The sequence below is a fragment of the Delphinapterus leucas genome, chromosome 2 (genome assembly GCF_059928025.1).
Source record: "Delphinapterus leucas isolate spDelLeu-1000000601 "Yukka" chromosome 2, BTC_Dleu_Yukka2, whole genome shotgun sequence".
NCBI lineage: Eukaryota > Metazoa > Chordata > Mammalia > Artiodactyla > Monodontidae > Delphinapterus > Delphinapterus leucas.
In genome coordinates, this window is record NC_143130.1 from 67,896,550 (window position 1) to 67,920,575 (window position 24,026).

The following is a 24,026-nucleotide window of genomic DNA, read 5'->3' on the forward strand; positions in this document are numbered from 1 at the left end:
ATTTAATTTGTACAACCCTCTGAACTAAAGATTCTTTTCCCAGTTTCACAAGTGGGGAAACGGATGCTCAGAGAGGGAAAGTAACTTACCTAAAGTCACACAGCTGGAGGCTGGAGGAGCTGGGACTCAAACCTGAGTCCCTGTGCCACTAAGGCCTGGGCTGTGAGTACCTTGTTACGTGGCTTCCTGCAGGAGTAGCAGTTGCTAACAGCCTCTGGGTGACGGTCGGGTTTGGAACATGCTGGCTCCTGGCCTGCTAGCTTGGGGACTCAGACTTTCCTCACTTGGATCTGGGTGAGACCCACTCGGGGGAGGGTGGGATGGAGCTTGTCTGGGAAGAAGCTGGAAGACCACATTCCAGCCCATGAGAACTGAGACACTTCCCTGTGCTCTGGGGGAAGAAGGATCTGGAGTCAAAGTTGGAGGGGTTTGGATCTTGGATGTTTGCTAAGTTTTCACGCACCAGGTTCAAGCCACTTATACTCTCTACACCGCAGTGTCCTTATTTGTAAAACGAGGCTACCTTTTAGGATCAGCCCAAGGGTCAAGGAGACAATGGTGTGTATGAACAGCCTCAGCCCCATGCCTGGCACATGGGAGGTACTCACAACATGTTAGTTCCTGTCTATAAGTTCTGTCCAGAGCGATGCTCCTCTGAATTCTGTGCATCTCACTTTGCTGTACTGTCTGCTATGCCCGCCACAGCTCTGTGGAAGGAAGGGGAACGTCTGCCCTTGCTGGTGGGGGACAGGGTCTCCCTTTGCTGTGTCCATGCCTGGGAGGAGCCCACACCACTCATCAAACGCACGTGAATCAGCAGTGGGAGGTGCCTCCACACCCCAGGGTGTCAGTTGCCCTGGGAAGCTCCCTAGCATAAAGGCTCTGTGCTTCTTCCAGGGGAACCTGGAAATACTAAGAAGAGAACACCCTTCTCCTGAGGCCCGTCGGGAGGGGATGTGACCAGGTTGCAGAGGTGTCACTAAGCCCAATGCCTTCTTATCAAGCTTGGGACCTTTTGGGGAATCATGTCCTGTGCTGCCCATAACTTAGAAAAGACATGTTTCAGCCTTAAGGAAATGATGATTCATCCAAGAGCATGGACAGAAAATCTCTGCCTTAACTAGGGCCCGGCAGGGGCAGGTTGGCCTCGTCAAGGAACAGCCTGCTGGAAGAGGACATTCAGGCAGGCGCGTGGCCAGTTGGGAGGGTCCCAGGATAAGAGGTGGGACTCAGCCATGGCAGGGTAGGAGGATTCCCAGGCCCCCTAGAGTTGCTTTATCATCTATTCCTCCCCACAGCCTTGTGAGGTACAGATGTAGTTACTTCCATCTTACAGGAGGCTCAGAGAGGCATATTATGCAACCCAAGTCACACCGCTAATAGCGAGACCCTAGAGGGGAACCCAGAAGTAGCTGGTTCCAAGGCCTGCGTCACTGCCACCATTCCTTGGAGTTCTGAACACGGTTGGTGGTAGGCATGCTTGCTAATTAAATCACCAGTCAGCATCATCTCTCAGTCATAAGACTGGAAAAACCAGTGATGATTCAACAAACTCTGGGTAGACAAAATCAGTGAAGAAGAATCTTTTCCCCTCAAAGAGCTCATAGTCTAGGGTGGGTGTGAGACAAATAACCAGGCGATCACAGTGAGACACGTCTATGATTGGAGAAGTGAGGGTGCATTGAACCCAGCCTGAGGAACCAGAGAACATTCCCCAGGGAAGAGATGTTTAAATTGTCTGAAAGAGGAATAGCTGGAATTAGGACCCTCAGTCCTCTTGTAGGCAGTGGGAAGATCAGGATACCCAATGAACCCCCTTCCCTGCACAGCCAGACCTTCAGTTCATCACTGAGCTGCCAGCACCATTGATGGCTAGGATGACAACTTGGGGATTTCTACCGCACGGTGGCTGCTGATGGCCCTGCATCAGAAATGTCTTGTACGGAACTTCCCTGGTGGTGCAGTGGTTAAGAATCTGCCTGCCAATGCAGGGGACACGGGTGTGAGCCCTGGTCCGGAAAGATCCCACATGCTGCGGAGCAACTAAGCCCGTGCACAACTACTGAAGCCCACGCGCCTAGAGCCCGTGCTCCACCACAAGAGAAGCCACCGCAATGAGAAGCCCGTGCACCGCAACGAAGAGTAGCCTCCACTCGCCGCAACTAGAGAAAGCCCACACGCAGCAATGAAGACCCAATGCAGCCAAACATAAATAAATAAACAAGTACATTTATGTTTAGAAAAAGAAAGAAAGAAATGTCTTGTCAAACCCGGGCAGTGCAGAGCTTTACCCCGGTCCTACAGAATCAGAACGTGAAGGGCTGGGGGGAGTCAGGGAATCTGTGTTTTAAACCAGTGGATTGTCCACAGAGCCCACTTTGATAACACTGCATCCAGAGGGGGACGTGTTCCCTCGGACTCAGCCCCATCTTGATACAATGGAAGCACTCAATAAATAAGAAGCAAAAAATAGGAAGAAAAGAAAAGAAAAGAAAGTAAAAGAAAAGGGAAGACGTATACGTTGTCCTTTTCCACTGTGAGCTTATAATCTCTCTGAAGAGATAAATCACCCACATCAAAAAGACTCGGGCTTCTGCCCAGCCTAGCAGAGACCGCAGAGGCTCTGCCCCCCTTAGGCTCTACTAAACACCCACTGCCTGGATCAGACAGGCAGGGCTGAGGCAAGTCCAGGGAGGCGGATTGAGGCGGACACAAGGCAGGGGACAGGATAAGTAAGCCCTCCACCACTTTGTCAGATCCAGTTCAACCAACATCTATAGAGTGCCTCCTGTGTGCTGGGCCCTGAGCTAGCTGCCGAGGATATGGGAGAGAGAAATGGCCTCTGCCATCTAAGAAGGAACTGTTTGGAAAGGGAGACAGATGTGTGAATAAAAGATTACACCTTGGTGTGATATAGTGAGAGAAGGCAATAGCCAGGTCACAGCACGATGATTAAAATCTGGGCTCCGGATTTGGATAAGCTGGGTTCAGATCTTGGTTCCATCACGGCCCAGCTGGGGGACCTGGGGAAAGTTCCTAACATCATTCAGTGTCAGGTCCTCATCTGTAAAATGGGAGCGTTTTAGGACATAAGGCAGGGTGTCTAAAGAGTTGTGAGGATGATGCATGGAATGAATTTGGCCTCGTGCTGGACCTGGGAATCATTCAACAATGTTAGTTCTGTTGATTGTGATGTACAGAAGAGAAAGTGATGAGCTCCGTGAATGTAGAGATTAGGGCAGTAATGCTAGGACAGAGATTTGAAGGGTGAAAATGAGCTCATCAGGCAGGTGAGGCTGGAGGCAGTGGGAACACGATATACAAAGGCTGCCTGAGCGTGTAATAATGTATTGTTTTCAAGGATGTGGTCAGACAACCCTAATCTCTTGGGAGGGGCTAGAGGTGAAAAGGATGGGAGAGGAGTGGGAGAGGAAGCTGTTTGGGAAGCGTTCTGAGTGCCATATGATGGCACTAACAAGGATGGTTAATATGCTGCAGTCATGCTGCACCCATAGCAGACATTGCTAATCAATCACAGATCTCTTCCTTGCTGAGCCAGGGTATGACTTTGGCATCATGGGTAAATTCTAGGCAGCCACTACCAACTGACTGTCATTGACTTGTAAGTTGAAGGCTATTTGCCATTGCTGAGAGACAGGTCCTTCCAGAACCTACTCATACATCCCTGCTCCCAGCTGGGAGTCTTATCAAACCTTTCCTGTCTTCGCCACACTGCGGTTTGGGCTGCAGTGAGCTGGCAGGCCATAGTCTTTCCTTCCTTTAGACCAGCCTTCTCTGGGTCCATGTCCTAACCGCAGGTCTAGGAAGCAGCTGGAGCAGCCTGCCATTTGCGGTTTGGCTGGCCCTGGGCTGTTCCACCCCACCCGCCCCACAGTGAGGGCAGCAGCAGCACCCATCCCTGGCCAGGTTTGACTCTGTGGGTGGGTGGGTCCCTCTGCTGGGTCTGGCTTGCTCTCCACCTGTAGCAGCTGCAACCCAGGGCCACCGCATCAGGCCCAGCGACAACCTTCCTTGCCCGAGATGATTCCAATTTGGCCAGAATCTCATGGTGCATGTGTGAGTGAGGGATGTGGGCAGGGCGGGGCTCACTCTGAGACTGGCCACTGTGGCAGGGACCAGGAATAGCCCAGACAGCACCACGTAGTTCAGGCATGCTCCATCAAAGCAAACCCTGTGTTTGGAGAGGCAGGAGTGAAGAGCACAGACTTGGTTTCCAGACGGGCTGGAGCCAAATCCTGGCTCTGCTTACTTACCAGCGCTACCACTTTGCTTCTCTCTGCCTCAGTTTTCTTATCTGTAAAATGGGGATAATAATAGCTATTCCCCTTGGGTTTATTGCAAGGATAAACCAACTGATTCTAAGGAAAGTGCTTGCACTTAGTAATCACTTTATAAAGATTAATTATTATAGGGAAGGAAGGACAGAATGGATACACAGAGGGCTTGTGAATAGGATGGAATGCATCTGAACATAACTTTGCAGGATTGGAATGGTACCTAGAGGGGTCATGACTGTAGTGGCTCCAGTTTTAAGAAAGCTTAGTGCTTCCCTCTCAGTTGTCAGGGGCCTGGGACCCTACAGCCTGTCCTGCCCTACCCCACAACCCCCCGGGAGAAAACTGGCTGCCCCTCCACTGGAACTGATCTCCCGGCTCCCCAAAGGCACAGAACTCCTGTGAATTCCCTCCAGGCCTGGTGAGACGGGAAATTAATCTCCCTTTAATCCTGTACTTAATGTACAAGATTCCACTCCCCAGTGAGGCAATGAAATTAATCTGCCACTAATTTTCTGTTTGCCAACCCTGGGTTTCAGCATTTTCAGCTCTGCTTTTCCAACTGTCTTTCATCCCAGGGAACAAAGACCTAATCTCTTCTCTGGCCTTGTTTACTCTGCGTCTTCAAAATATGAATCACACTGGCATTTTGCTCTACTGGTTTGGGAAGGAGGGTGGAATGAGGTTTCCCCATCTTTCCCAGAGGGCACAGATTCCAGACCCCTCACCCCAGCCTCTCCCCAGCTTTCTGGGTGTGAGGGGATTAGAGGCCCCATGATCTGTCTGCTTACTCAGAGTCTATGTGTGTTAAGTCACAGAGAGGATGAGTAACGGCCACCCCCTTGGAAACTGCAGGAGGCGGAGGCCCCGAAGCTCGAACATCAAGTTCTAGTGTGAGGTGAGTACCTGGGCTCCCTCTTGCCCAGGTGTGTGTGTTTGGGGTGGGGGTGGTGGTGGTGGAGGCTTAGGACCTGGCCTTGCCTACCTGTCTAGCCTCTGTTCCCAGCACCTAAGGCTTTAGCCACACCTGCTCTTTCCTGAGCATGCTTGTTCTAAGAGGCTCCCTCTCTTTGGCCCCTGTTCCCCACTGCCCCAGGTAAGGCCTTGACCTCTCTGCGCCTCTGTCTAACAGGAATAAAAGAGGTACCTGTCACATGGGTGGGCAGTGTGGACTGAATAGGAATCTCACCTGAAGCCTGAGAAGTGCGTGATGTTGGCAAAAGCCTGATACAGGGGAGCTGGTAATGTCACCTGACTCAGATGCCCCACCTCTGGGCCACGTTTCCCAACCCTCAGCAGAAAGAGGGGTCCTCTCCTCTGGGTCCCCTTGGCACCTTGTTCACACCTCTGCTCTGTGGGGGGCCCTACCCTGACCCTGCCGCTAATCCCCATTCCGCGGCTTAGCCCAGAGCCCGGGAACATAATCTCTCTGCGTTTTGTTTCCTTCAACTGCAGAGTAGAAATAATGGTAATAATGATGTCACTGGGGTTGTCAGGAGGATTACATGAGATGATGCCCATTAAGGCTTAACACAGGGCGTGACCTGGGGTGAGCAGTGAATAAATGTCATGATGTCTTTTTATAATTGTTAACACTGTTATTGATCATGCGTCGAGAAGTCTGTCCTCCCTAGCAAAATCTCCTGGAAGTCTATCCTTGCCCGGCAGAGCTCCCTAAAGGCAGAGACAAGCCTCAGTTTTTCTTGGAATCCTCAGTGCCCCGCCCACTGTGTCTGACTCCAGAGAGCGGCAGGTGGAGGGAAGTGCTCAGAGCCCACCTGTCCTGAGTGCAGGATGATCTTCCCACCTAGTGCTTGTGTCCCTGGGGGGCCATCTCCTGTGCCCATCGGAGCAAGCTTGCATCCCCAGCCCTGTGTCACTTGCACCCGTAAGCTGCACCATCTCTCTGATGATGGTGATAATGACATTCCACTCACCTTCCCCCTCCCCCTGTGTCACTGTCCTATCAGCACCAAGCCCCCAAGTGTGTCAGAGCTGGGAGAGACCTCGGCAACCATCTGGCCCATCCCCACACTTATGCCCAAGAAAACTGAGGAACAGAAAGCTTGTCCAGCTGGCCTAAGGTCACACAGCAGGTCAGAGGCAGCACCAGGACTGGATCCAGTTTCTTGATTCCCACTGGAGGCTCTTCCTAACACCGTGCCGCCTGTCATCGTTTCACCAGCACCACTGTGGTGGAGGAAGGACATCGGTATTTATTGAGCATCTACTATGTACTGGGTACTCTGTAGGCTTTTGTGTGTATTAGCTCAGTCACTCCTCCTGACACATCTGGAAGAGGTGATACTATGCTCTCCATTTTACAGGTGGGAAAACATCAGCTAAGAAAGGTAAAGCCCCTGATCAAGTTACAGTCAGGCAATGATGAAGCTGGAATTCAAACTCAGATCTGTCTGCCTCCAAAGCCTGTGCTCTTTCTGTTCTTCCTACAACCTCCTGTGGAGAAATGAGCATAGCTGGGCCCCTGGTTGGATGGGCAGGGGGCTGCCAGTCCAGTATCTCTGCTCCTCCCTCTGTGGTGGGAGACATGGAGGATGCTTGGACAATCAAATTACAGACAGTGACTGAGGATTCATGAGCAGCCAGGGCTTAGCTTATCCCGGTGGGACTTCCCACTGCCTCTGTGACCCAGCCCACGGCCCCTCCACCTGGACAAGTAGATTCCTGTCCCCGCCTGGGTGGGTGGGAGGTTGGCTGGGTTTGCAGTGGGCTGGGACCAGTGGAGCAGCAGAGACCAAGGCCGTGCAGCTGCCACGAGCCTCAGGCTGCTGGTGCCAGGAAAGGGGCAGGAAGTGGTTTGTGGGGAGCGGTGACGAGGCTGAGGCTGTTCGATGTGGCTCTGCCTGAGGTTTCTGCCCTGGAAACCTGACTCGCGTGGATGAAGCCCAGGCTCCCCTTCCCCGGGGGACAGTTACTGCAATTACAGGCCCTGGTCCTGCAGGGAAGGGAGTATATGCTCCGAGGAGGCGGCCGAATGGGGCCTCGGGGATCCGAGGCCGCCCCAGGGGTCAGCGGTTTCACCACCGGCTGATGGGCAGAGAGCCTGTGGGAGGACGAGTCCACACAGGCCAGCTGGGCTGAGCCGAGGAGGAAACCGGCAGTGTGTGCTCTGCCGGCAGGGAGGGCTCCCCCGAGTCTGGAGTCCTTGGTTCAAGCCCCAGCTTGGTTCTGACTCACCGCGTGAACTTGGGCAAGGCCTTTTCTTTCTCCGAGCCTCACTTTCTTTCTTTATCTCTAAAATGAGGTTTCCACCAGCTCTAAGAATTAGATGACTCTCCCCTGCCGCCACCCAATCAAAGGAGCATACAAACCACAAGGGAGCAAAATAGCAACACGGAAACCCACAGCAACGAGTAGTAACTGCTGGAGACGTGCTGGGCCCTGCTCTGAGCCCTCTGTCTGCTTTCTACAATCCTCCTAACAGCCCTGATGTGCCCATTTCACAGATTAGGAAACAGCCCACGTATTCATTGGGATCTATGGGCGGGGCACCCTGGCCCATATACTGCAGAGAAAGGGAAATCTTTTGAATGGGAACTGAGGGTGCTGCCAGGCCCCACCTGCCCCCTGATGTCTCCTCCCCTTACCCTAGTGCCACTGGCCTGAATTGTCATGCTACCTCCTTAGCTACTAAGAGTCATGCCAAATGGATAAGAAATTTCTTTCCCTGGTTGTTCTGGGAAAGAGGAACGTCGGCCCCTGCTGTTCAGGTGCCTAACCACCACCCCTATCTCCCCCTGACCCCCGTCCCCCCTCAATCCCAGGTGACAGAACCAAAGGCGACCTTATTGGGCACGCAGAGTGAAGCTTTGGGGAGTTCCGGCGAGCTTCTCAGGGAGTGAGTGGGGAGAGAGGGCTACATGTGTCTATTCTGAGAGCCTCGTTGCTGCTTTTGCCGGGTCCGTGATAACCTGTGTGTCCCACGTGCAGTTTTACGTGAAGATAGTGTTGGCTTTGCACAAAACAAATTTGCATATCCTGGATGGATACCCCGCCCATTTTATGAACGGTGAAACTGAGGCCCAGAGAAGGAGAACGGCTTGTCCCACAGGCACTCGATGGCAGAGCTTGGCCTAGAGTTCAGATGTCCTGGCTCTCAGCTCTGTGCTTCGTGCTTTCCAGAGCTCAGGCCAGGCAGGGCCGGGCTTGGAGTCGGACCAGGAGCTGCCTGCCTTGAGTAAGGACGGAAGCTCTTTGCTGATCAGACAGAAATTCCAAGCAAGGTCTTTTTGGATTTTGTTAAGCAGGGCATGGCTACTAAAGCAGGGCAAACCCAGCTTACATTCCCCCGCCTTGCTTTACTGAGATATAGCTGATATATAATATTGTGTAAGTTTCAAGTGTACAGTATGATGATTTGATACACGTACATATTATAAGGTGCTTACCGCAATAAGGTTAGTTAACACATCTTTCCCCTCCCATAACTACCATTTTGTCGTTGTCGTGGTTACGGCGAGAACATTTAAAATCTGCTCTCTTAGCAACTTTCAAGTACACAGTACAGTATTATTGACTGTGGTCACCATGCTGTGCATTACATCCCTGGGACTTATTCACCTTATAACTGAAAGTTTGTACCTGTTGACCAGTTCTTCCTATTTACCCCACCCTTCAGGCCCTGATAACCATCAATCTACTCTCTGTTTCTGTGAGTTTGATGTTTTTAGGTTTCACATGTAAGTGAGATCATACAGCATTTGCCTTTCTCCATCCGAGTTATTTCACTTAGCATAATGCTCTCAAGATCCATCCATGTCATTGCAAATGGCAGGATGTCCCTTTTTGTGGCTGAATAATATTCCATTATATACATAAACCACAGGTTCTTTATCCAGTTCATCTAACAACGGACACCAGCTTGCATTTTTCTCTTGGGGAAAGTGGAACAGTTCTGGCCAGAAACCTGCAGATCTTCTAGACCAGGGGTCCCCAACCCCTGGGCCACAGATCAGTACCGGTCTCGCTGCCTGTTAGGAACCGGGCCGCACAGCAGGAGGTGAGTGGCAGGAGAGCCGGCGAAGCTTCGTCTGCCGCTCCCCGTGGGTCCCCATTGCTCGCATTATCACCTGAGCCATCCCCCCTCCCCACCGGTCCTTGGAAAAATTGCCTTCTATGAAACAGGTTCCTGGGGCCAAAAATGTTGGGGACCACTGTTCTAGATGAGAATGCCAGCAAAGTATTTAGCAAGAGTGTCTGCACACAGTAAGTGCTCAAAACTGCTAACTGAGGCTGAAACGGCTGTGCTTGCCTACCCAGGGTCACCTTCCCACTGTCTGACTCACAGAGAAGAGTCCAAGAGGGAAGACTTGGCACGAGGACGGGAGGGAAGGCCAGAGTTTCCTGCTGGGGCCAGTAACCAGGGTGTGCATTCTCCCTGCTCCTTTTCACATGTCCCAACCCGGGCCTGAATACTGTGGGGTGCACTGGTTTTGGGGTGCAAAGACTCCTGGCTCCAGGGTTCTAGTCCTAGGTCCTAGGTCCTGGGTCCTAGTCCTAAGGTGTCACCAGCTCTTCCCTCTGGGCCTCAGTTTTCTCCTCTGTCTCCCTCTGGTCCAAGGGAGAAGTTGGACCAGCTGGTGGTTCTCAACCCTGGCTGTCCAGAAAATCACCTGGGCAGATTTCAAACAATCCCAAGGCCCAGGGCTCACCCTGTGTCAACTGAACTTCAGCAGCTGCCATGTGAGCATCTGTGGCTTTGATTCTGATGCCCAGTGAAGGGTGGTCACAGGGTGGTTGGGTGGGGTCCCTGGTGGTTGAAGCACAGGACATGTACATGGGTTCTCAATAGGCTGCTGTCCGTAGGGCTTTGCGTCTCCTCTTGGCATGACTGAGCACCCCTCTCAGCTGGAAGCTGGCCCCCAGCATGTCTCTCCTGCCATGTAACAGCCCCCTGGGTGCTGCAGAGAGGAGGTCACACATGTTTGGTCTCCAGGGCCAAGACCCCAGAAACCTCATTCTTTTCCCCATGGGCCAGTCTGGGCTGCTCTGATTAGAGCATGGCCCCCAGGGAGCTCCCAGCTCTGAGGCAAACTCTTCTAGCAGAAGTCAGGCCATCCAAAGACTTGGGACTCTTGTGCCCTGGATGGGGATCCTGGCAGGGAGCTGGGGTTGGGGCCGCAGTGGGAGCCCACCGAGGGCCAGCATCCAAAATCAGACTCCCAGCATGCCGTTCAGGTTCTGCTGCCTCTGGGCCTCAGTGATGTCATCTGTAAAATGGGCTATGTAATCCGCAGCCAAGGTGGTGTTAGGGGACTGCTGTAGGGATTCTGATACAGAGACCATCAGAGAGAGAGTCAGGCAGTACCAGGACTTAAAGGCTCAGGGAGAACGGCAGGACGGGAATAAAAGCTAAGGGAGCAGGGCTCAGGTGATATGGTGCTGGGAAAGCTGAACCCAGGAAGCCTTTATACAAGAGAACAAAGCCTCACCACGTGGAACCGTCCACGGATTTCAGATGCATATAGGTGAATATTTTCATCAGGTGATCCCTTAAAAAAAGAATTTTACCAGGACCCCCAGTTTACAAAACATGTATCAATGGAACGAATGTGGCTGACGTGCGGGACGGTTCCTGGAGATGCCCCTCCTTCCCCTCCACAAAGGTCTCATTCGGGAATAAGTTCGAAAACCACTGACCTCAAGCCATAAGACCGTCTTCTTCCATCTCCTTCTGAGGTTCAATTCAGGGGAAAAGGTGTGCAGTGCAGCTGGGGGTTGTTCTGCATTTAGTGGGGTTGGTAGGAGCAGTGTCGGGAGTGCTCCTGGAGTGCTGGTATCTTCACCCTGCCTGAGACATGAGGGGTGAACAACAGGCTCTTCAGGGGCCCTTGGGCCTCCTGCTTCCAGGGTAGGGCTGGCAGGGGCCTTTCTTGTTTAGGTTCTCGGTCGTGTGCAGAGGGACAGGCTTCTGTCAGGAAAGCTGGACATTGGCCACTTGGCTGGGTCCTCTGGGGGGCACAGAGGCCTTGAAGTGGGAACGAAAAACAACAAAGTGACTTCCCTTCCCCTTCCCTCTGTGGACCTGCCTGACAACGAGGAGCAGGGACACCCCGATCAGATGACAACAGGGTGAGAAGGACACAACGTGGGGAGGAAAACAGCATAAGTCAGGACTGAGGCTGGAAAGTCAGGGGCACGTGGTTGAGGGGGCAGAATTGGGAACAGCTAAGATGAGAAGAAACCAGACTCAAAGGGAGCAGAGTCTGAGTGTGGGGTTCCAGCGGGCTCCAGCTTCAGAATATGTCCAGAACCTACTACTTCCACAGCCTCCACCTGCCACGCAAGCCCCTGTGAACCGCATGTCTGCCAGCCCTCCCTGACCTACTGCTCCCCCTTCTTATATTCCACATGGGTGTCAGAATAATCCTTAAGAAAAGAAAGGCATCACCATGTCACTCCCCAGCTCAAAGCCTGGCTCCCATCTTCCTGCCTGGGTCTCCAGCTTCACTGCCTTCTCTCTCCTCCTCACGTTTCCCTGCTAACAGGCCTCCAGGCTGTTCCTGGAACACCCAAACTAGTTGTCATTCTCTCCCATCCCCAAATAGCACCTAGTCTAGGACCGCCAGATAAAATAGAGGACATACAATTAAATTTGAATTTCAGATAAACAACAAATACTTTTTTTAGCATAAATATGTCCCATATAGTGCGTTCATTGTTTATCTGAAGTTCAAATGTAACTGCACATCCCGTATTTTTACTTGCTAAATCTGGCAACCCTAGTCTTGTCCACCCCCTCTGGACCCGAAGTTTATCAGATCAACTGTCCTAGTTCATGGGCTATTAAGAGAAGGTGGAAAGCTATCTTGCAGGTATTTTATTTTACATAAATGTGTTTAAGTACATTTATTTTAAATAAATTCTTTAATTTCGAATAAAGGCATTTATTTTAAATACATTTATTTTATTTTAAATAAATCTATTTGGTGTCTGTGGGTGTCCTAGAGGCCATGTTCCCCCATCTCTTTCCTGCCTTTAGTGACCCAAAGGGTGGAGATTTTAGGAAAATTGGAGGGGGTCGCCTTTTAAATCAGAAAATCTGGGTTCAGGGACTTCCCTTATGGTGCAGTCATTTAGAATCTGCCTGCCAATGCAGGGAACACGGGTTTGAGCCCTGGTCTGGGAAGATCCCACATGCTGTGGAGCAACTAAGCCCGTGCGCCACAACTACTGAGTCCGCGTGCCACAACTACTGAAGACCTTGTGCCTAGAGCCTGTGCTCCACAGCAAGAGAAGCCACTGCAATGAGAAGCCCGGGCACTGCAACGAAGAGTAGCCCTTGCTTGCCACAAGTAGAGAAAGCCCGCACTCAGCAACGAAGACCCAACGCAGCCAAAAAGAAAAGAAAGAAAAGAAAGAAAGAAAGAGAAAGAAAGAAAGAAGGAAAGAAAAGAAAATCTGGGTTCACGTGTAGGATCTGTCATTGGTTCCCTGACTGGAGTTAGGGAGTTTCTTTCACTGCTGTGGTCTCAGTTTATTCATCTGTAGAAAGGGGCTAAGACTCTATCTGCCTCCCAGGTCAATGAGGGATTCATGACTCATGAGCACATCCCAAGAGCTGGCAATGTGGGGGGTTTGGTTACCAAGGCCCTGCCGCCTGGGGTTCCAGAGTCACCCCGACTAGAGGGCTGAGAGGTGTAGCCAGATCTATAAGCTCTGTGGCTCAGCACTTGGCCCAATCTGTGGCTTGACTGTGAGCACCAAGCCCCTTGATCTCTTGGGCCTTCTTGGCCGGCCATGCAGTTCAAGGTTATGGCCACCAGGGGCCAGGCTTGCATACTGATGGCTAAGCTCTGCCTTTAATGGTGCTGGAGGGGCCCTCCAGCCTTGGGGGTAGGGGCAGTAAGGATGGGGCAGTGGCACTTGTTTTACTTGGCTCCTGGCACTGTGGGTCTGTGACCTCCAGATTTGGAAGGTGAACTGCTCTGCTCTCTCCTCTTACATTTTGCTTGGCACTTCCTAGAGGGCTTCTCAGCTCTTTGGTTCTCATCAAGAGACCCCATGACGGAAGTTGAGTTAGGTGGGCTGGGGTCTGGAGAGAATTCTGAGCAGGGAGTTTGAAGAGAGTTTGCATCCCCCCACCCCAAGTTACTAGTGTCCTTGTGGGTTATATTGTCTTCTGAGCCTCAGTTTTTTCTCCAGTAGAATGGGGTAATAATGCCTCCCTTTCAGGGGTATGTCAAGATCCGGTGAAGTGAGGTGTTGCTTTTGGGCTGGGCTAACATCTCTAGCCCCTATCTAGAATGGCTTATGTTGAAGGTGGAGACATGATGAAAATATAGGAAAAGAACCCAGTACGAGACTGTCACGAGGCACCGCATGATCCCTTGCCAACTCCTGGAAGCAAGCACCAAGTTGTGAGGACGGACTGGGTGCTACAGCCCAGAGAGGGGAAGTCTCTGGCTTGATCCCTCATAGCCAGGGGGACAAGCTCAGGCAGAGTTCACGGGGCAGGTGGCCCTTGGAAATGGGCAGTAGGTCAGGCACCCAAAGCAGGCATGCCAGAGGAGCCAGATGGCAGCGTGAAGGCTGTTGGTCCCTGGGACTTCAGATTCAGCTCAGTATGTTTCTGGGTACCTGCCCAGGCTGTAGGAGCTTATTCACTACAGGCAGACACAGATGCTTCCAGTTCAGTGTGGTGAGCAGCAAGGTGGCTCCAATCTTTTTTCCGGGCACCAGACCCGGCACCCAGAGAAGACTTTTCCTATCACGGCTGCCTGGCCTCCTCCAAGAACTTCACACATCCACCTCTATATTGTACAAGGAGAAAGGTGGATCACCCGGGGGTCCCCGGAAGAGTTGGTGTCTTTGAACCGACCCCACCCTTCCCAGCAGCCCTGCCTCCCTCCTGACTCCGGACCTGCTGCATCTCAGCAAGTGGGCAGCCGTGCACCGGGGTTCTGTTCTCTGGCCCACGGCCACGGTGTGGCTGGGTTGCTCTGGGAAGCCTGAGGGCTCTCTGTTGTGCCTTTCCTCAGGGTGTGTCCTGAGGGCCCTGATGGATTGCCCTCTCACCTCCACTGGGTGGCTGTGGTTTTTCTCATCAGCAGAAATGACTTCTTACCCACAATTGCATCAGTCTTTCCACAGATGGAGTATATCGCATTGCAAGATGTGGTTTCGGACCGTACCCTGTGCTCTGTTTAGGGGCTGGCTGGGCCAGCGGGGTGGGGGCAGGGGCCGACCATGCTTTGACTTGAACTTGGGAGAGGGAAGCAAAAGCCAAGAGGGGATTGCCAGGGGAGGGATGCGGTAAGTGAGAGAGGATGCGGAACTCATTCTCACGGGCCAGGGAGGGGGCTGAACCAAGTGTCCAGTAACCTTGACCATGACCACATTGGGGAACCATATGGCTTACTCACCCCCAGCCCTACCACTACCTCCAAGAGGAAAAGAAATGAAGAGCACAAGCTGATTTATCCTCTAATGCACTTGCAGTGGCATGGGGGGAACCAGGGAGATGAGTTGGTTTCGTTTCCTCTTCTTTATGTTGAACTCCATGGCTTGCTTCCCCTTCAGCTGACACGTTGTGGCCATGGGCTGAGGGCTTCCAACCTCAAGATGAATTTCTTTCCACTCTCTGTTTCACAGCCTACAGCTGCCCTTGGTCTTCAGGGAGAGTGAAGATTCTAGCTGGTGGATTCTTTCCAGAGGCAGAAAGAGACATCCTTCTCCCCGTCCAAGGCAGCAAGAACAATTCTGCCCATTTTTCAGGTGGAGAGGATGAGTCCTGAAGGAAACTCGGCAAGCACCTTGCTTCCCTCCTCTCTCCCCGAACCTTACAGCACAGCTTAGCTCAGTATGTCAGAATCGCAGGATCCACCAGTATATGCCAGTTGGACAAGAACGGGAGTGGGTGTCAAGGGCTCTGGTATAGGTTGGGGTTTCAACCTTACCAACCTGAACAGAAGAGAGATGGGCAGTGACACATGGAGGTGCTACTGGGGCAGAGCAGCCCAGAACACAGGGTCCACACAGGCGAGATCGTGTCTGGACCCGCGTGGATTTGCGTGAATGACAGATAAACTTGTGTAAGCCACTGAAATTTGGGGGGCTGTTTGTTACGTAGCGTAGTCTATCTATCCTGCTATACAAATGCAAGCTCAGGGGATTGGCCTTGATCTTGGAGGCCATGGGAAGTAAATAAAGTCTTAGAATGGCAGTGCCCACATCCCACACTGGGATAAAGATGGTGCTCTGTCTCCCTTTAGATTGTAAGTTCATGGGTACAGCACTATGGCTATTTTTTGTGGGTTTTTTCACCACTGAGTATACCTAGGGCCTGGAACAGTGCCTGGTATGTGATTGGTGTCCATGAAGAATTTGTTTTCTCCCCTTCTGCCTCCAGTTTTCCTCCTCTCCAATTTCTTCTTCCTGTGAACACCATGCACTGCCTCCTTCGTGCCTTAATTTTGTCCACAAACATTTACAAAGTGTCTGCTATGTCCTAGGCACTGTGCTTTGCCTGTGTTATCTCAGTTTTTCCCTAATCTTGACAAAGAGGCTCTTAGCCCGTCTTCCAGATGAGGATTGTGGGCCCTAGAGTCTTCCCCCTATTCCTCCATTTGCTTCCTTCCTTCTTTATTGGACACCCACTGGGGCCAGCAGACAGAGCTAGAGAGAGAGAGCTGGGATGCTTCTAAATACGAAAAGGCATGGTTCTGCCCTCAAGGAACTTGGTCTGGTGGGGGTCGCCATCATGTCAGTGGACAGATGCCATCCCATGTGGTGCTTCATTAGAAACACGCATGACATGGAGAGAACCCTCGAGCTGACACTTAAGAAGTGTCGCCGGACGACAAGGTTGGGAGTGGGGTGGGATGGAGGACATTGTATGTGCAAGGGTGAAGCGGGGTAAGAGAACTCGGCCTATTTAGGGAACGGCAACTAACTCAGTATGACTGGAGTATAAAACGAATTAAGGAAGGCTTCGGGGAGGTAAGGTAGGAATAGAAGATAGGGCCTATGTTGTGATGTTTAAAGACGTTTAGAAGCTTCTTCATCCCCAGCCAGCGGAGCCAGGAAGTGAAAGCCCCCGCCCAGCGCTTGGGTGAGGGTGGGGACGTGGGCTGAGAAGCAGGGATGAGGGAGAGGCCTCCTGGCCCTGGGGAGACCCTGGCCTCCTTGTTCTGGAGGCAATTAACCTCCTCGCAGGAACCCCTGCTGCCCCGCGATGGGGGCATTAACTGTTTATGAGTTAGCGGCGCTCACGATGTTTTCTGAGCAGTAAGTTTTCATGATGTGTGTTCGGTGAGCGAGGCAGCTACCCTGCCAGAGCCCTGCTGGTGCATAAATCCCGCCCGTGGTCCCTCCCACCAGGGTCTTGTAAGTAAGTTTGCCCAGATAGCGGGAGGTAGAAAGAGACCTTCTCTGAGTGGTGCTGGAGTGCCAGGGGGGGAGGGAGACTGGGGAGGAGGTGACAGCAGGGAAGGGGGCCAGGGGTGCTCCTGTCCGGAGCTGACGGGAAAGATTCTGAAAACCCTGCCAAGGAGAGCGGAGTAACTAAACGCTAGTCACACATCATCTTCTCACACTGATGCCCTCTGGGGTGCTGGGACTTGAGGACCCTGAGCTGGGGGGCATGACCCACTGCTGGGGCTTGATGGTGGCTCTCTGTGGGAACCTCGATGATGGGCCCTTCAGTCTCCAGACCCTGGCCCCATGCTGGCTGTTAGGATGTGATGCCAGGCCTCTGTAGGTCTGGTGTGTGCTGAGGTCCTGGGGGTGTCATCACGGGCCGGCTGATGGGGACAGAGCCCCTCAGGGTTCCTCTCTCCCTCCTCCGCACCCAGCCAGGAAGCCTATAAGGAACAGGCTTGGTTTCATCTGCTGATTTCCGATTAGCAGCAAGTAGGCTACTTAGCCCCTCTGAACCTCTACTTCCCCATCTATAGGATGGGGGTTCGAAATTGTGGCAGGATTACGGTGCTCTGAGGATGGTGTTAGGTCAAAATGTTGCCCTTCCTCACGAGTGCCCCGAGGGCTCTTCATGGCAAAGGAGCAGGACAGCCAAAGGGACATGTTACAGAGTTGGCACCTTGGTGCCCGGGCACAGTATGGGGCTCTGGGAATCCTTTCACCCACACTAGGGCCCAGATCTGAGTCTTGCTCTGTCCTGTAAGGGGGGTGGGAACAGTCGAGGGAGGGCCAGACAGAGGGCAGGAGAGGGCACTTGCCCCCAAACCTAGAGGCCCAGCCAGCCTGAGGCCTTCTAGGCCAGCACAGAGGGTCTGGCCCAGCTACCAAGGGAGGAGGAGGAGAGCCAGCAGCTCTCCCTTTGCCCTGGACTCATCCATCCTTGGGAAGGAGGATGGGGTGAGAAGAGCAGGGGAAGGTGGGGGTTGGGGAAGGATTCCTGAGCCCTCCTCAAAACTGGGTCTCCACTGGGCAACAAATCACCAGCTGGGTAAGGCAGGGCCCGGAGAGGCCCTCCTGGAGGAGGGAACTGCTAGCCTAAGCCAGGGAGGCCTGAATCAGAGTAGAGTTTTCAATACTGATGAAAATTGGCTAAGCAGGTTTCAAAAGCCTATTGAAGGGGACACAGGGGACTGCTCAAAAGAATGACTTAGGGCTTCCCTGGTGGTGCTGTGGTTGAGAGTCTGCCTGCCGATGCAGGGGACACGGGTTCGTGCCCCGGTCCGGGAAGATCCCACATGCCGCGGAGCAGCTGGGCCCGTGAGCCATGGCCGCTGAGCCTGCGCGTCCGGACCCTGTGCTCCGCAACGGGAGAGGTCGCAACAGTGAGAGGCCCGCGTACCGCAAAAAAATAAATAAATAAAATAAACGACTTAGTGTGGAGACAGGAGGGAGAAGAGGAAAGGTGGTGCTGCTTTTGCAGTCACCCCAACCCTAGCTGGAGCTGACTTCCCAGGCCAGAGAGGTGCTGAGATGGGTAGGAGCACGGGATTGAGAGAACTGAGGGCCATTCGTTGGCTGCCAGGCCGCGGTCGTCATTCTGCCCTTTTGAGCGTCACTTCCACTTCTATAAAATTAGTCCCCGGTCATGAGATGAACTTTATTAGCTGATTGAGCCCTACGAGCATCTTTGAGGCACAGTGAGGTGAGGTGATGGGGAGAGAAGCAGCCTGTGCCCTTGGCCGGACCCTAAACCAAGAGCCACCAGCATCTCTGGTCTCTCAGTAACTCTCCCCACACCCACTCCTGCCCCTCAGCCTACTGCTTATAAAACAACAAAGGGGATCCTTTCAAAAAACCTCAGATCTATTTATGCTGCTACTTAACCCATCAATGGCTGTCCCTTGCTGTTAGGATAAAGCCCCTAATTATTTTCTTGGTCTTCAAGGGCCCTGCTAAGTTTTCCACCCTTAAGGCCTCCATACTCTCTGTGTGCTTCAGGGTCCCTGGCCTTCCATTAGCACCCAGCACACTGTCATCCTGGCCTCAGGGCCTTTGCTCTTTCCCTTCCCTCTGCCAGGAATGCTTTGCCCACTTAATTCCTACTCATGCCTCAGGCCTCTCAGGCCAGGCCAAGCCAGGCCCTCTGTCCCTTGCTATAAACACCCCATACTTCTGCTTGAGGGTGTTAACCACAAGCGCAGTGAAACCATCGATTGTCTAATTCATCCCTGACTCTGTGCCTCCCAAGCTTAAATGTCAGCCTGGGGCGGGGCAAAGGGCTATGTCAGTGTTAATCACATTAGAAACAAGCCCACAGACCTCACTCAAAATGTTAGATATTCGTGATACGATGAGTCTGGGAAGGTGAAAGACATTGGAATCAGACAAATCTGGGTTTGAACCCCAACTCTGCTCCTTACTACATATGGGACCAGAGCACGAATCTTAAACTGAGAAGCCTTTATTTCCTCACCTATAAATCGAGGATATCGCTCTATTCCTCCTAAATCTGTTGAGAGGATGAAGCTGGCCACTCCTGAGTGGGTTCCGGGCCGCGTGCTGTGGTCACCTAACGTCAGGTTTCGGCCACCTCCCTGCGCTGGGCCTTGCTCAGAGCCGGGCACAGCGGGGCCTGGGTTCCAGCCCGGTGGATGGACCCAGGGACCTGCCTAGGGGTGATGCTGATGCTGCAGTGAAACCTCGGCCCCACCCATCTCCTCCGGCTGCCCTGGGAACAGAGCAGCTCGCGAGGGGAGGTGTGTGGTTTCACTTTCAAAGTTTTCAAACAAGAAGACAAAAAGAGGAAAAAAATGAAACCACCCGGGAAAGCAGCAGGGGCCCATTTTGTCTGCAGCCTGACATGTTTTGCTCGGCGGGCACAGCCGGCCTCAAGTATTTATTTATTTAAGTAACCGGCTCATGAGTCAGTCGGTCGTCTTGGTGGTAAAACGCAACCCGCTATCAAGGAAATAGCTGATGAACGACATGGCATGGATGCCGTGCCAACACACCACTCATGACTTCTGAAAATCCCTTGTTTTGGGGGCCTGCACAGGTCAAGTGGGGCTGTGGTTCCTCACGCTGCTCTCCAGGACCCGCCGCCAAGCGCATCTGAGATCCTTCAAAAGTTGCCTCATGATCGCTGCTCGCCGCCAATGCATGTTTGCTGTAATTACACCGTGTCTAAAGGAGAAGCACAAAAGACTTGTTGATTTTGGATGGAGGCTGACCTGGGCTCCTGGCAGGGTGTGGGCTGCCCCGGTGAGGACGTGACCAGCTGGGGCAAGCGCTGAACCGGGGCCATCGCAGCCCCGCCGCCTTGGCCTCACCCTGCTTCCAGCTGACTCGAGCCGGCTTTCTTTGGAGAATCACCCGAGGGGAACAAAACGAGGAACTGGAGTCCCTATAAAAAGCAATTTTGGCTCCTTCCCCCAGCCAAGTCCCCGAATGATAATCTCTGAAGTGACCTGCCCCTCCCTCTCAAGCTGCTAACCGAGCTCATTGTCTTTCTCTGGTCTCTGTGAGGAAACATCTTGGCTTCCGAGAGCCCCATCCACAGTGGCCATCCCATCTGAGCAGGGCTTCCTGCTTCCCCCACATAGGCTGTCCTGGGCAGTCAAGAGGTCGGCCAGAAGGTGCTGGAAAGGAGAGCGAGCTGGCTTGGAGCTGGGGACCCTGGCTGCAGTTCAGGTGCCACTGCTCATGTTCTCGGTGACATGGACAAACTACTTACCCTTGTGGAGGGTTCAGTTTCTCCATCTGTTATTTGAGGGGTGGGGTGGACCAAACGGTGGTTTCCATACCCCTTTTACATTTCTTCCCAGGGAAGTATTACATGGAACCTCAATGCAGAAAGCAGAACTGCTGGGTGGAAGTGGGGATTGCATCCCACAGCTCCATCCACCCAGCATTTCTAGCCCAACCCCTCCCAGGGATCCCCTGGGACCCTTGGAGGAACCCTTGGGTACCATGGAACACAATTTGAAAAACATGGGCTCTGATCTCAAAAGTCCCTGCCAGCCTTTGGGTTAGAAGGATCTATGCCTGCTGAGTTAAAATCCCAGGGGTTGCCTTTGGCCGGGTCAAGGGAACCTGACTCTATCCTGGGACGGGGAGGGGGGATAATTTCAGCAGGAAGACGCAACCCCTAGTAACAACAACAACAAAAATGATTTTCCTCCTGCTGAAGTTTCTTGAGCAACTGGCAGGCTGCCACGAATGTACTTAGGCAGAAAATCACCAGAAAAAAATGATATAATCTGACAGATTTTTCACAGGCTTAAATATTCATGAATTAAAGGAATTGGCAGAATTTTCTACATTATTAGCTTTCATCATGGCTGCAGGAGCAGTTGGTATACTGGCTGCTCTTCAAGATCCATTAATCTCGTCCATCATAAGAGCAGCCATTTTAAAATTAGCTATCTTTACTGAACGATGGTGTACGGGGGAGATGGGGAAATGGAAATGTTATTCCAGTTTAAAGGTCCTGCCTCTCCTCACTTTAAAATCAGCAGGGGAAGACAAACAGCATCTCTGCAGGAAGGGGGTCAGCATGAGTCCAGGGTCGTGAAAATCCAAGCACGTGGTGGGGTACAGGGCCCCTCTAGTTCCTTCACACAGCACAGCAAGACTTCTGCCTGATGAACCCAAACTCTGGGCCAAGGACTGGGCAGGGAAGTTGAGACACCTTCTGGGATGCTGAGACCAAGAGACCCAAATAGGGGCTTCTGGGTAAAGAAGTTGCACAGTCTTGCTATCAGGTGGCACTCGCAGAATAGCCAAGTGATAATATTCATTATTTATGGAATGCATGCTCTGAGCCGGGTCCTGGGTCCTGGAAGGTACCTATCTACTGGAAGGTACCACAAGGTACCTGCCTTCCAAATGCTTTGATGCTAGAGTGAGATGATGCATGTTATAATATGTATATATTTTTATGTATATGTAATAGTTGAGGAAATGAGTCAAGAGAGGTTAAGTCAGTTATCCAAGGTCTCACAGCCGGTGAAAGCAGGGTCATGATTCAAATCCAAGTCTGTCCCCAAAGGTAGTGTGTTATAATAACTGCTGGCCTATGGCACTATGGAGGGCTATTCTCCCAAACACATCCAGGGTCTGCTGGGGGAAGCGGCTTCTTTCAAAGCATAGAACAGAGTTGTGGATCAGATCATTCCTACAGAAACTTGAGGCCCAGGTTAATTTCTTCCTTCCTTCCTTCCCCCTCCCTGTTCTAAAATGTAGGTTTTATTATTATTCAGCTATGGTAAGGCCAACGGATCGGAAGATGATTGCCATTGAAAAGGTCGTTTATTACTCAGAGCCCCCCAGAGGAGGGGCATGCCGTGCCAAAAGGGGCTATGTAGGGAAGCACCCGTGTTGGTCCAGAGGCAGAAGGAGTGAGGGCAAAACATGGGCTAGAGTCTTTACCGTGGTTTCCAAGGGAAGGAACAGGTGAGGCAAGGTAAGCTGGTTCAGGATTGGCTAGTTTGAATGATTTCAACAGTGCTCTGGGGCATAGAGACTGTCCCTAATAATCGGGTACCTGGCCCCGGGCCAGGAGTGGGGTGGGGGGTGGGGGGTGAAGAGGGAAGGTAGATAGTGTCCCAAAGAGTGAGAGCCTGATAAAGGAGGTGGCTGGGGGGCAGCGTAAGGGGGGGTGGGGTGGGATAAGCCCTCGGGATTGGTTGTTTTGCATATGGAAGGTGTGTTGACCACCTCCAAGAACTGACTAGCCTTGGGAGTTGCAGACTCTCCAGGATCAGCAAAATCCCAGATGTCAAAGCATCAGAAAGACAGAAAGTAAAAGGGCATGATTAATATACTCCCTCCCATCCATCCATCCATCCATCCATCCGTCTATCCATCCATCCATTTAACCATCCAACCATCCATTCTGCTATGCTGGGTGCTGACTTAGGCCCTCGGTACCTCTGCCAGGCCTTGCTCCGATTCATTTTTCAGGACGCTGGTGAGATTTGAATGCTCAGGAGAGCCTGCTCCTTGCCTACCTGTCTTGCCCCAGAGGCAGAGTTCTGGGAACTTGACCAGGACTTCCTCGGGTCACTTTCTATATGCATGTCTGCCTAGTTGCACATGAGCCAGGACTCAAGGAATCGGAAAGGGGTGCTCTGTTTAGGTGCTATCCAAAATATTTAACAACCCAGAGGCAGAGGAGCTAAGTGGATGCAAATCATAAGCAACCTTAACAGATGGGGTTGAACATCACCTGCCTGGGTGGGACCGGCCCCTGCTGTGCTGCTCAGGGGCTGTGAAGGGACCGTGAACATTTCTTTGTTGTTGAGGAGTGAAAACTCTCTGCAGACAGATTGAGTGAGGGAGCTGGCATTCGGACAGCAGTTCTCACGTTCATCGTCAACAATAACGATGATTAGTCATCATAATAATTAATAATTATTTACACTTGTATGACGCTTATTTGTGGAGTATTTACTCCATGCCAAGTGCTTTTATAACAGCTTATAATTGTAGCCAAAGTTTACTGAGCTCTGCTGGGGGCTGGTCACCGCTGTGCTTAGGACTGTCTGGACATTACTGTGCTTAATTCACACATCATCTCTGTAAGGCAAGGATGTAATCTCCCTTTTACAGGTGAGGAAAGAGGTTAAGGCTCAGAGAGGTTATGTAACCATCCAGGGCCACACAGGGAGTAAGTAGAAGAGGTGGGTCTCAAAATTCAATCTGCCTACTCCCACCTCAGGTGTCTGCTATGCCCAACCTGACCTTGGGCCTGTAGATCCCAGTTCTTAGGGGATCAGAGAGAAGGGTCATGTCCTGGGGTGGTAGGCACAGGTGTTCAGGCACTGGAGGGTTCCCTGACCAGCTCCTGGGTCCTGGCTAAGGAGTCTTTCCCTCTCTCTCCTACCCTTCTATTCTCAACCGTCCATCTCAGATTTATTCTCCCACTCACTTATCCATTCCTCATTCATGGCAAAATCTGTTCTCCACGCCTCTCTTCCAAGATTTTCCCCAGCTGTGCTCTGTACCTCTGAGACCACCCACTCCAGCTTTCTGGGAACACAGGAAAAATAATAATAACCATGTGTGAGCCCCTGGGCTTTCAACTCATCAACAGAGGTTAAGTGACTGTCATGGCCCGAGGGGGACCCGCTCTAGGAAGGAAGCAAAGGCAGGCCCAGGGACCCCTTTCTTCTGGAGGAACATGGTTTCTGCTCCCCAATACCTCTGGTCCTTATGGCAGTTCTGTGACACGAAGAGGAAGGACGGTGGTGCTGCTGGCACTAGGTGGGAGTTACAGATCTTTTCTCAGTTTCCTCACCTGTAAAATGGGGATAACAATACCTACCTAATGGTTTTTAACGAGGTCTA

At 52.1% G+C, this 24,026-nt stretch overlaps 1 long non-coding RNA gene across 1 annotated transcript in view; it reads left to right on the forward strand.

Moving 5' to 3' along the window:
• The first annotated feature begins 228 nt into the window (after positions 1 to 228).
• The window catches only part of LOC111177774 (uncharacterized), a 57,849-nt gene continuing 34,051 nt past the window's right edge, over positions 229 to 24,026 (forward strand). The window contains exons 1-2 of the long non-coding RNA XR_016392056.1: positions 229 to 5,193; positions 5,428 to 20,366. This is a non-coding gene — a long non-coding RNA (uncharacterized LOC111177774). The remainder of the gene's footprint in view (positions 5,194 to 5,427; positions 20,367 to 24,026) is intronic.